The following is a 12,539-nucleotide window of genomic DNA, read 5'->3' on the forward strand; positions in this document are numbered from 1 at the left end:
ATGACCAGATAAAATTGGGGGTGTGGGGGGAGGGTTGCATGGTTGTTGTTTCTTCTTTTTCCTCTGACCTGTTGATATGAAAAACTATGTGAAATGAGGGAAACTAACCTTTTGATGGTTCTGTGTCCAATCTGTGTGCTTCTTCATTAGTAGAACTACAGCAGGGATACATACACCGAAGCCTATTTTAAGATTTAAATATGCACCTAGTCTCAAATTAAAATAAAATGCATGATTGTTCCATGTGGGAATTCTATGAAAAGAACCAAAACACCTAAAATAGCCAAACACCATCTCCTAAAAATTAGTGGGTTTTTTATATTTTAAGCTGCATAGTAAGGACAATTTGACGTAAACTTGTTTATGGAGGGCAACTTTCATCTCTTCCTCAGAATTGCATTCTGAGGGGTTTTGTTTTTGTTTTTTAAAATAAACCAAGACACTACTGTAAGTTCAGCTGTTAGAACAAGGAAGGGAGGTCCATTCTTATTTTACTCAGGTCAGCTATTCATAGCAAATAATTGATCAAATATATTTTCAAGTTATTTGATCTCATAATTTAGAGACTAGAATTTTATGAAAACATAAATCTATGTCAGTTTCTGTGAAATGAGGACTTTGATATAGGATGTTAAAACAGAATTTCATTTTTAGTCAGTCCAAACAACAATATTGATATAAGGAACATTTCCTGTATTTTCTGGGACAGGGAGATAGAGAGACCGATGTTACTAATATTCTGATAGATGTATGTGGCCCTGGAGATTCCATATTGGTAACCTTCTTCCTAGCTAGTTCTAAAAGTAATATCTTAAGAGTAGTGGTGTGACAAACTGTGGGGTACATATGAAAAATATATAAAAAGTTGTGCATCACCTTCTGGAACACAAGAGCTTGTGTGCATCAGTCATACCTCTCACTGGAAAGGACTGTGCATGCAAATTATGCACTCATTTGGTGTCTTAGCCCATTTGTATTCAGCTGAATTGCATTTGAACAGAGTTTTAAACCAAGAATGGAACTGAAAGTTTAGGAAGCAAGTGAGAGTCAAATGAAGGATTGATCCCCCTCATTCCCATCTGCCAGTCTTTCAGAACTGGCCATATGTCTTTCATGGCATAGGTATCAACTGTTGTATACCATGGATTTTAAGCCATGAAAACAATCATACTGATGGTTGCGCTACTCTCCAAGGACATTAGTCTACTACTGTCACGTCTGTTTGAAGACCTTTACTCTGGAATTTAAATAGCAATTAAAAGGATTTTATTTTTTTTTAAATTATTGTTTGGTAGATGCATTGTTTTAAATACTGCTGTAGTGTTTCCAATTCTCTGCACACACATTAATTGCAAATGTAAGGGAAACACAGAATGACACTACTGAATATTTTAAAAAACCCAAAAAGCCAAAACCAGTTTAGCTTGAGTTCATGTTATTCTGATTTTCTAGAAAGCTGGGACCCAAGTTTTGATTGTGCTCAACAGATTGTCTTAGGTTGAAAAAATACTCTCTAACTGCAGAATTGAAGACCATTCTTTTCGAGTATGAAGAATGTGTTCTCCCCTGTAATCAGCAAAAATTGTGTATAGAAATTGAGATCTTACCAGTGGTGATAAATCAAATAGAGAAAAAACATGACTGTTATCTTTTTCCAAGTTTCAACACTGTTTCACCAAAATTTTAAAAGAATATGTACTTAAGAGCATGACGTACTGACTAAAAGATGGCTAGAAGGACCCTCGTTTTTATGCCATGGCCATTTCTCTGTGCTGACTACAGATTACTTACAAGCTATTAAACAGAGAGAAATAGAGTGTTAAAATAAAGAAATCTAGGCAATACACTGCCTGAATCGGGAAACTGGGAAGAAAACCCAATGCTTTGAATGTCTATAATACGTAACAGTGTAGATCACAGGATTAATTCTAACATTAAACAAAATATTTCAGTGTGTTTCTTAGAAAAAAACAGAAATTCTGTACAAAATTCAGCTATGCATTTTTGGAAATGGAAACACTTAGCCACATCTAAGCATCTGGCATCCACACCTCCTTGGAAGAGAAAGGAAACTGAATATGTCTGTTGAATGTGAGAACAAAATATCTTTTTTGCCAAACCCAGTACAGATCATCTGTGCCAAGGCAAAGTGCTTTCAAAAGCTTGGCTGGAGTCCACTAACTTATTTTAATCAAATTTAAGGAGAAAGGAACAATATCAGGCTGTTATTTCATGTTAATATTTGCTCTTATTAGCTAAAACCCACCAAACAAACCCCCCACATACTTAAAAAAAAGTTTAATTGATTAAACTGTGTTGCAATTTGCCACATTTGTTTCATTTCATTCTAGTTTTGATAGGAACTCTTGGAAACCATTGTTGAAACTGATTACCAACAGATAATGATTTGCATTACCATGATTATAATGATCAGTTCTACTGAGGAAGTCTTTCACCTGTAACTAACTCTGTTTACAGCAGTTTTTAAGGTAAGCAGGAGCTAAGTGTTCTGAAAGCTACTGAAATTTATTATGGCTGAAATGCAAGAAACCAAATCTAACAGCACACTATCCATGCCTCAACAAACCCATTTAGGTATAGATACAGAGTATAAGTTTCCTGCAGGATGGCACATTTTAATGCTCTTTCGCTGTGTTTGAACCTACAAAGACAAAAAGCTGTTGCAGAATAGACAAAAGGAACCAAGTTGTGGGACACAGCAACATTCATATGAGGAACCTAAGGCTCAGGAGCTTAGAGCATTAGTAAGAAAGGAGGAGGGGAATAGTTAAGTGCTTCCAAAATAAAATATTACTATGCTAAGAATCTGAATCTTTCTCTTGTCTGCTGCTTCTAAACAAGCTGAGAAAGACATGCCCAGGAAAGCAACTATTGCACCCCACTGAAAATCATAAAATTTGTTTGTACTACATCTTCCTGCTTCCAGTGCCCTCCTCCGAAAAAAGCCAAGACTGATAACAAAATTTTCATCAAATTTATAATATTTCTGACCATACTTCATTTCTCATTTTCTAGACCAGTTCCAGAAATATCACTGGGTCAGTACTGAAGTAGCTCCCTTATCCCCCTGGATAAGGAATAAGGAAACCTTTATTTTAGCATTGATTCCAAATACTTTTGAAGTGTGTTGAAAAACAAACAAAAACCTGCAAAGAAACACAAAAATAATCAACCCACTCACCTCTCCCTGACCCCTTATAACATTGTGGTATTTCACAGCTTCAGTATTAGCAGTTCTAATGAGTTATTTACATAAAGAGAAAAAGTGTTCTCTTTTAATTATTTTTCATTCATTTCAAAGCAGTCTTCCTTTCACTCACTACAGTTTTTTTTCTCTGTCCCATACCTGTAGGGAAATACAATTACACTTTGACATGCTTCTCTCAACTCTTCCCTTCCTTAAATGATGTTGGCAATTCCTTAGGCTGTCATTCTCTTGTGAGGCTTCCCTGCTGTCAATTTGCCTTTTTTTTTTCATCTAGTAAAACATAGTGGATTTGCTGCGTTTTTCATTATAAAAGTAATCTTGTCCAAGAGGTGTCCTTTAATTTAAATAATAATTTTTTTCTTTATTGCTTTCTCTGTGATCCATTTAAAAATCAGTCTTTGTTAATGGGTCTATAGCCTCTGAACATATTTTCTAGGCTCTCTCTGATAGTACTCTCTGATCGCCTTCTCCTTTCAGGCATGATAAAAGGAGTAAAGGATACAATCAGAATTAGTGGGACTGGAACAAAATGTTGAGATTTCTGTGATGATGAGAACTCTGGGACCATTCTCCAAAGGCTTCTCTCCTCTGGGTGTTTTGCATTTGCATACAGACACCATCTAAGCTTCCAAAAAACTCACCTGCTCTTTAATGTAGTTCTAGGAAGAAAGCCATTAAGAGCCAAGACTGCTAGCAGAGAGCATGTCAGGCTTCTGCAAGCAGCACCAGTGCATTCCACCTAGTCAAACGTCTGACTCATGGTAGTCTGAAGGCTTCGTGATGGCATGACTGATGGTGTGGTTTCCTTGTGTGTTGTTTCACCCTCTCCTTAAAAAGTGAATTACATGCAAGGTGCCTTTGCCTGCAATGTATTTTTCTAACATTTCATTTTGCCTTCATCTTCTCTCCTCTCCACAAAAAGAAAATTGCTTTACAAATCATAAAGTCACCCCAAGACACTTCTATATCAAAAAAATCAGGAGATTTGTGACACTCATTTGCTGAGAATGCTAATGCTGTTGTATCAAACTGGTTCCCACAAAAGGTTTAACAAATAAAGTAGTTAAAATTTCCAATGTAGTGTCTATGTTATATTTCTGATTACTTTTAAAGTAGGAACTGATATGAAGAGATCTGGTGTTACATTAAAAAGCACCTCAGTTTTACCCTAACCATTGTATGCAATTTGAAGGCTTGCTACAACATAGAGAGTGCATCAGTTAGTCCATGGTTCTAAAGTGCAGATCATAATGATTTCTCTGCACCTTCATGAAAGGATGCAGAACATCCAGATGTGCGAAAGAAGGCGGTGTGGCAGGAGTGTGACATATCTCACAAGAGAGGGACACTTGCCTGACTTTACGTTGCTGCAGTTACATGATGCACTAAATCTCTCACTGCCACCAGCAAAGAGCCGTCTTGCAGAATGGGAACAACAGGAAAAATGGCAAAATTGTCCTGCTGTCTTTGTACCTTCAGCAGGGTGAGCAAGGAGACTTCCTATAGCAGATCTGCCTTTTCATGTAACCAGCCCTGTGACTGCATAGCAAATTTTCCTTTGAGTCTTCCAAAACTGCAGACATGTTGAGTCCAACTGTCAGAAATACGGTCTCTCTAAATTTCTTCCCATTTCAGCTCCAGGGGGTGAACTTATCCTCAAAACTTGGTAGTATCTTGGGGAGCATTATGCTGTGCAGGACTCAGCAGAAAAATGCTCATACTCTATTTGTATTCCTGCTGGGTAGTATCTGTAAAGTGAAGCAACAACCTACAGCAATAAACAGCAAACTTTCTAGACCACCAGCTCCAAATGCTTTGAACTGACCAATCTGCTATGAAAACAGTAGCGTTTGCCACAAATATTTGCACATATTTGATACTACAAAATTACATGTGGCTAAAAGACTATTGATTTTCTTTTTTCTATGCTTGTTTTGATTCCCTAGAACAATACATTGCACATAATGCCTCAGGGCTTGTCCCTTCTGGGAGTCCATGCTTTTTCAGATCAGACTGAGTAATTTTGAAAGTTGTTGCTGCTTTATTGATTTTCTGCCCAAATCCATTTTGGTAAGTAAACTGATACAGGAAGTAGGGCTTGTGATCATCTCACAGACACAATAGCCAAGCCATATTCCTTTCCAAAACTCCAAGGCTTTATAAATTTTAAATCTGATTTTTATTAGACCTACGTGACCTGTAAAATAGGAGAACCTCAGATCTGCTGGGTAAGATGAAATAAAAATAAACAAGTTTGCAAACCCATTTTCCCTTGCTCCCTGTGTCCTTGCAGGGGCAAGTCCTTTGCTGTGAGCTTCCACTCCATCAACTCTAAGACTCACCAACCACAACATTTCTCCAGTCCCTTCATATTTTATGAGGAAAGGCCTTTATCCATTTCCAGAAAGACCCAGCCCGCCCACACCTCTTCCCATAGGGGGCAAGCCAGCCTACTGTCCACTCCTGGGGACCTGCTGCCTCTCTGGCTCTTGAAGGTTCTGCTAAGCTGGGGGACTATGGTCCCGCATGGCACAGGTGCAGCCAATGCAGATTGCCCTCCTCTCCCCTCCCACCTCATCAGCCCCAGTGAAACCCTCCCTATTGCTCTGGCTGCTCTCCTTCGCACTCCAAGGACAGAAGTTTTTCGTGGCAGGGTGGTCAGTCAGAGAAGTGAAGTGGGGGAGCTGTACTTTTCACAGCCAGTGAGTTAGCATGGTCTGGTGACTGGATGTGCAAATGGCTGCACACCAAGCCCCTGTTTTCCAAGGCTGGTCATACTCCTGAACCTTTTTCTATTGCTGTGCTTTCTGCCCTGCCTGCTGGCACTGGTGGAGCTGCTGGTGCTTCAGTGTATGGGTGGAAAGGGGCACTAGGCTTCATAGCCCTCTGTGGGCAGCAGGCAAGGCATCCTTGAAAGCAGGGGAGCAGCTGAGACCAGGGCTCAGTAAGTGACAGGATTTAGGTGCTTCTTTAAAATGTATATCTATTTTAATTTATTTATTTTAATAATAGTGAGAGAAAGAGCAGTGACCATTCAATTTGCAGTAACTAAGGTCCCATTGTTCTGATGTCCCTTACTTCTGTTCCTTGCAGAAGAGAAGCATCTCGCAGAGTTTAGTGCTCTCTGGGGCAGCTGTTCTAGGGGCTGCCCCACTGAACCACCTTCACAGACAAGTAGTGTTCCCTTACCAAGTGCTGTGTAGTGGTGATTGAGCCTCTTTTTATGCTTGTGTGGAATACTTAAGAAGTAAACAAACTGTTCATAGAGACTGGGGGGAATAAATATTCACTCTCTGAAGAGTAGTTAGCTCAAATGAGTTTGGATGGTTTATTTCCTTATGCTTACAAGGATATGGTGTATTGCATTTCTTTTCCTATGATGCCAGGTGCCAGCTCAGTACTTTAAATGCACTGCATCATTTTAAAGATAAACTCTGTAATACTTCTGTATGAAAGTTTTGTAATAATGCTGGATATTGATTTCTACATTTTATATGGTCAGTATAAACAGCTGTGTGCATTAAAATACTAAAAATATCCCACAAACTGAGGAATAGTATTTTGCGTGGTTACTGTATTTTCCTGGCTTACTTGGTGGAGAATATCTAAACTTCTGAGATGTTTATTTGCATTCCATGAGTAGTGGTTTAGGAATTTCATGCAATTTAATTAATTTTGGTTTTACCTACAAGGAGGTTGAATTAGTTTTGTAAGCCTTCACTTATTTCAGATCTCCTGAATATAGGGATGACACTGCTGTTTTAAAATTCAAGTTGTATCAGGACCATTCTCAAAATTTATAGTAATTTTTTTGGTTTTGAATGGTAAAATATATCACTAAGGATCCATTTGATTTTTTGACCTGATCTCTTATATAAAAGACTATAGACATCTCAGAGATATTTTGTTTAAATTAGTATGTTAAAGAGACCTTGATTTAGAAATTTTTTGAATTGATGTTTTTTAATTAATTAAAAACTCAAAAAGCTACTAATCATCAGTTTATTTAACTTTAGCTAACTAAAAGCATCAATAATGATGTGTGTGTTAGAAAAGTATAAGGTTACAATTTTTTCAAACCATGAATAAGTTCAGTGGAGTGAATAGGCAGTGGGGGTGATAGGAATAAATACCTTATTTTCAGACCTAAAGCAGTTTCTGCAATATACTGTAGTAAGTCCTTTGTCTCATGGCATGTATTTGAGTTTTTACTAAATAATTATAGCTTCTGCAAAAATATGTTATTTTTTGGAGATATAAAAAACCTTTCTATGTACTGTTGCTATCCATCATTAACGGTAAAGGACATTCCAGCTTCTTTCATCAGCTTGCTTTTTGAAGTACTGATTTTCTGTAGGTTCATGATTGAGATCTTGCCAGCCAAGTTTTGAGAAACAGGTTTTAAAATCAGTAATATTATGCAATTATATATGCAGAGTTGAAACAAATAATAAAATTTCTCTACATTGCAAACTAATTCCATAAAATCAATTTCCTGAATGATCTGTCATGCAGAATGTACAGAAGTGCATACTAGGGAAAAAGAGGTTTCTGAGAATGCACCAATTGCTTCTCTCAGTAGGTTTCCAATTGGCACACTGTACATCTTTCTTTTAAAACAGCTGTTTAGAAAGCTGCTTGCTGCTTCAAAAGTTTTAAGTGAAGACATTTTTAAGGCCAGCTCCATGGTTATTTAAAAAAAAAAAAAAAAGAAACAAACCATCAAACTGTAACCTGAGAGAGTATAGTGACTTTGTTTAAAGGATGGAGAAATCTGACTGGAGATATTTGATGGCACCACTACTGTGTGGCATCTGACAAGAGCAGGTGAATATAGGTTACAGTCAGAAAGGATATATTTTACTTGCTGTCATGGGAGACTTCTGTAGTTACAGGTATTTTTCTTTCAAACATGTTTGCGCTTTTTTGTAAGCTATAAAGAAATAAAATAGAGACAAGAACAGATTCTGAAGTAGAAATAATGGAGACCAGGAAAGGAGAGCATGGATTCCTAACACTATTTTTTAAGTGTGGGTGGACACAGAGAAGTATAGAGGAGTTGACTTTTGTGAGTGGATTCAATTTAGGTGATTCCATAATTTCTTAGAGCAGTTCTTTAGGGAACAGCTTACAGTAGGGTGGGAGGAGAACTAGTTTTTGCATTGCTATGATACTCCTCTGTAATATATCTGCTATGTATGGTCACAGTGAAGATTTTTCCCAGCTTCAGCGAACTGGGGAGGAAGAAGCCCTAACTGTTTGCAGGCTAGAGGCAGAAAAGTTATTTTTTCATCCACTGAAGGAAAAAGTGATATTACCTCTCAATATTCTTAGCTAAGGCTTCACAGCTTCTCATTTTAATGAAAGCCTAAGCTTATCATCAGTGGGAAGTTTCAGTTAAATGAATGACATGGGTCTTTGCTTTGATCAAAGTCTGTTTATAAAGACTGCTTTTAGGGAGAAGGAAGACGGACTTGAGGTGGCCAGGGTCCAGCATCAGGTAGATTTTTCCTTATTGACTGGGGAAAAGAAAATGACTGTGAAGCAGGTGACTAGCTGGCACCTACGGGTTGGCCACAAGACTGTGATGTTTATTTTGATGTATGAGGAGAAGGTGGACTGTGGTTGTTTTAACATTTAAACATTTTGATCTGTGGATTTCAGAAGCCACTCACTATTCTAATTATTACATATGTGGTTTTTTTAATATGATTATTTGAGAGGAGGTATAATGCCATGACACATTTAAAGATTTACACTGCTTTTAAGTGTAATTCTTTTAGTGAAATATGCTGTATTTTGATTTTTCTATGAATAAAATAAACTTTTGTAATTTTGTTTGCTTATGTGTAGGGCTTAGATTTTTATTAGTCATCTTCCTATTTCTTTGTGTCCTGGCTGGCCAGCAAATGTAAAATTTCTCTCTCACTCTTCCTCCTCTCCCACTTGAAATGCAGTGACAAAACTATTCCTCCAAATCCAAGGGCTGTGTAGAACAACCATCTGCATGTCCAAAACAGCTTTATTTTTCTATTGATTGCCGACTTCACTCTTTTATAGCACAAAGAATATTTCAATATTTTCTTTTCCAGACTGAAATTGCATTATTTATGGTTTTTTCTGTTTTTTCAAAAAGTCATGAGTACAAAGCTGTGTTGTAATACCGTTGGTAGAACTCATTTAGCCAACCCATTTGCATTTCTGAAATAAAACCCATGTCTTTGCATTCATTATTGCTTAATTTTGATAGAAAGTATCCCAGAGAGCTAATTTTCTGGTAGTTCAGCACAGTTCATTCTAACTTACCACTGCAGCATCACAGATTAGTGACGTTGGACCTCAAAACAAGAGTGAGTAGTATCTGTAATATTCTGCTGGTTTGTAGTGAACTACAAACAATGTCCTCTGTGATGACTCTTAATAAGAGCTAGTGTTTGTCCTGAGCTGTTTAAGGATCAACAGTATAGTATGTTAAAAGGGAGAGAAGCTGTAATACAAAAGGTCATTTCTATATTTCTAATGAAAATGGCCACTAAAACCTGAATTTCCCCACTTCTTAAAGACTTCATTTCTATATTCTGTTGCAGCTCTGTGTAGAGAAGTTAGAGAGTATCTTAGAGTACCAGGCTGTGCTGCTGCAGCCCCTGTGAGTGAAATTCTTTCTCTAGGCCAGGAGTACAAACCAAGCCAGGGTTAGGTAAACAGCCATTTTGGCTTGGTGCATTTTCAGGTAGAAAACTTTTAAGTCCTGTCATGACCCTTGTCTGCCCCTACTACCAGCACCATGTCTTACTTCTCAAAGTTTTTGGGTTCTGAAGCTCCACAGAAACCCAAATGCCCTTAGTGCTCTGGGAACAGTGGGGAAGGCAGTGATTTGTGCTGCAAGATGCTCTACTGTGCCAGGTAAATCTGTACTAGCATGTCTGTTGTCAGGGGATGCCTGACATATAGAAACAAACACCAGTTTGCCATGAATTGGCAAGAAAAAAATCATTAAATATCATTAAATGAAAAATCTAATTTCTTTTGTCTAGAAAGCATAGTATATATTTAGGAAAAGCTAAGTCCCTTGGTATACTTTTAACTAACACTTTTATAGAGGCAATGGATAAATTCAGGAATACTTAAATACACAAACAGTTTTTTAACTAGCAGTTCAGATTTTTATGAGAAATTGATTTATGAAGGTTGCAAAACAAAACAATATTGCCACCAGGGAGCTGAATTCTTGTAGTTTATATGTAACAACCAAGCTGTATCAAGGCAGTGTTTTGCCAGATTTTGTATGCTTCTTAAGTATTATTAGAAATTATTTCTGATAGATATCACAAAATCCTTAAATAAAATTATATTATTAAATAAATTTTGAATAGCTGCTAGCATTTGGTTTTGAACAGTTAGCTTGCTTTGGGAATAGCGTGGCTGGAACACCCTTTGTGTTTTGTATACCTGTGGTCTCCACAACTACGATTAGGGGATAGCTCATTCAGTTTTATGTCGGAGCAGGTGTTCTTCTGGTATTTATCCTCAGTTGCTCAAACTTATGTGTAACAGCGGAAATGGCTCCTAATCACCAGAACTGAGGAAACATAAAAAGAAGCCTAAAACTATGATTTTGATTGAACAGATCCATCAAATATTACCTTGAGTTTGCAGTGAGTGGGAGGGTATGCACATTCCTGTATAAGCCTTAGGAATAAGTTTTGTGCAGGCAATGTAATTATGGATATTTATATCAAGAGTTGACATTCTGTAAATCCCACTGCTTTTTTACAATAGTTTTTTACAATCCAGTCCTTTTATACCATGTCAAATAGAACTATTAAGGAGAAGAAAACTTCAAAAACCCACCACAAAACACCAGGATTTGCAAATCCAAAGACTAGATTAATGAATTAAACGTTAAGCATGGCACTGCCATAAATGTGTATGATTATATTGAGGGTAATTGGAATGTGAAAATAGCATAATGATGTTGATCTTAAGGTTGATATTTAATACAGCATTTAAATGAGACAAATCATTTTTTGTATTTTGTATCTCGCATATTTCATAGCCTTTATTAACATGAAGAATTGAAAATTCTTGTGGTGTTAAGAATTTTGGGCTTCTTTACATTTATCTGTAATCAGTTACAAGGCCTTTCTTTTCTTCTTTCACCTGCCACATCCCTCTCTTTCCATCCTCACCAGTTTTATCAATTCCTTGGGTTTGTTTTATTCATCTTCACCATACCTCTTCTAGTCCAAAGATACTATTTTTGCTTTCTGAAGTTTGTGGAGAGATATAGCCAGCAAATGAGGGTATGTTGGACATTTTAGCAGTTAGTAATAGTAGTAAGATAAAGTGTTATGTAATTCAAGACACGCTAACAACCCAAATAGGGCAGAATGCTTTTTAGCTAGCTAGCCAGCTGAAGACCATATCACCATTATATCTTTTGTACTATTATTTCTGTTAGTAGTGTAGTAATAGCATTTCTCATGATAAGATAAACCTTATATTATACATGTATGTTTTGAAAGATTATAACACAGTTGGTGTGTGGATTTCTTGCATCTAAGACTGAGGACTTGATCACTGGACAATATCCTTTCCTTACTAACACATAGTGAATGGTGTTTCATTTATAAAATGCAATATTCCTCACCATCTTGAGTTATTTATCCCTAACTGATAAGAAATAGCAAACAATTATTGATGACATAAAAAAAAAAAATAAAAAAAAACCCAAGTGAAAGGGAGTCCAGAAAAAAATAGGATGGACAATAAAAGTCCTGCAACCCATTTTGTATATTCAGTTCTTAAATTTAGGATCTTGTAACACTAGACTGTAGACTCTGCTTTAGCTTTAATTCTCTCTATAATGTATTTATATATTTTTTGATTAAAATTTAGTTCACCAAAAACTGTTATTTATGTCCAACCTGATCTTTAGCTAAGTTATTGTTGTATTTCTTATCAACTACTAATATTCAAGTGAATATTTTAGTAACTTAATGCCATTATGAGTTTCCATTGTCATAACTGAAAAATATCCAAAGGTTGAGTAACTAAGAATAATAGAGACAGAAGAAATAGTAGCAAGTTAGCAGCATTTTGCCCGGACATCTTTTGCCACAGATCTTAAAGAACCTCTGGACCTTGTAATGAGTTTTATCCAGAGCAATGTTCTTTGCTTCATAAAAGAAGCTTTAATCTTGACTTGTGAGACTTCATGACTGATATTTTTCACTTTGTACTTTGCTCTGCAGCGAAAGCTGTGTGCTGTATTGATACACATGAATGTACACCTGGATTGAAAGTAAAA

General features: G+C 36.7%; 1 protein-coding gene across 3 annotated transcripts in view; it reads left to right on the plus strand.

Moving 5' to 3' along the window:
- SGCZ (sarcoglycan zeta) overlaps positions 1 to 12,539 on the plus strand; it is a gene marked incomplete at both ends in the record, with an annotated part of 410,467 nt that overhangs the window by 136,517 nt on the left and 261,411 nt on the right. The window lies entirely within an intron of this gene.

This window comes from Coloeus monedula (genome assembly GCF_965178545.1).
Source record: "Coloeus monedula genome assembly, chromosome: 5".
NCBI lineage: Eukaryota > Metazoa > Chordata > Aves > Passeriformes > Corvidae > Coloeus > Coloeus monedula.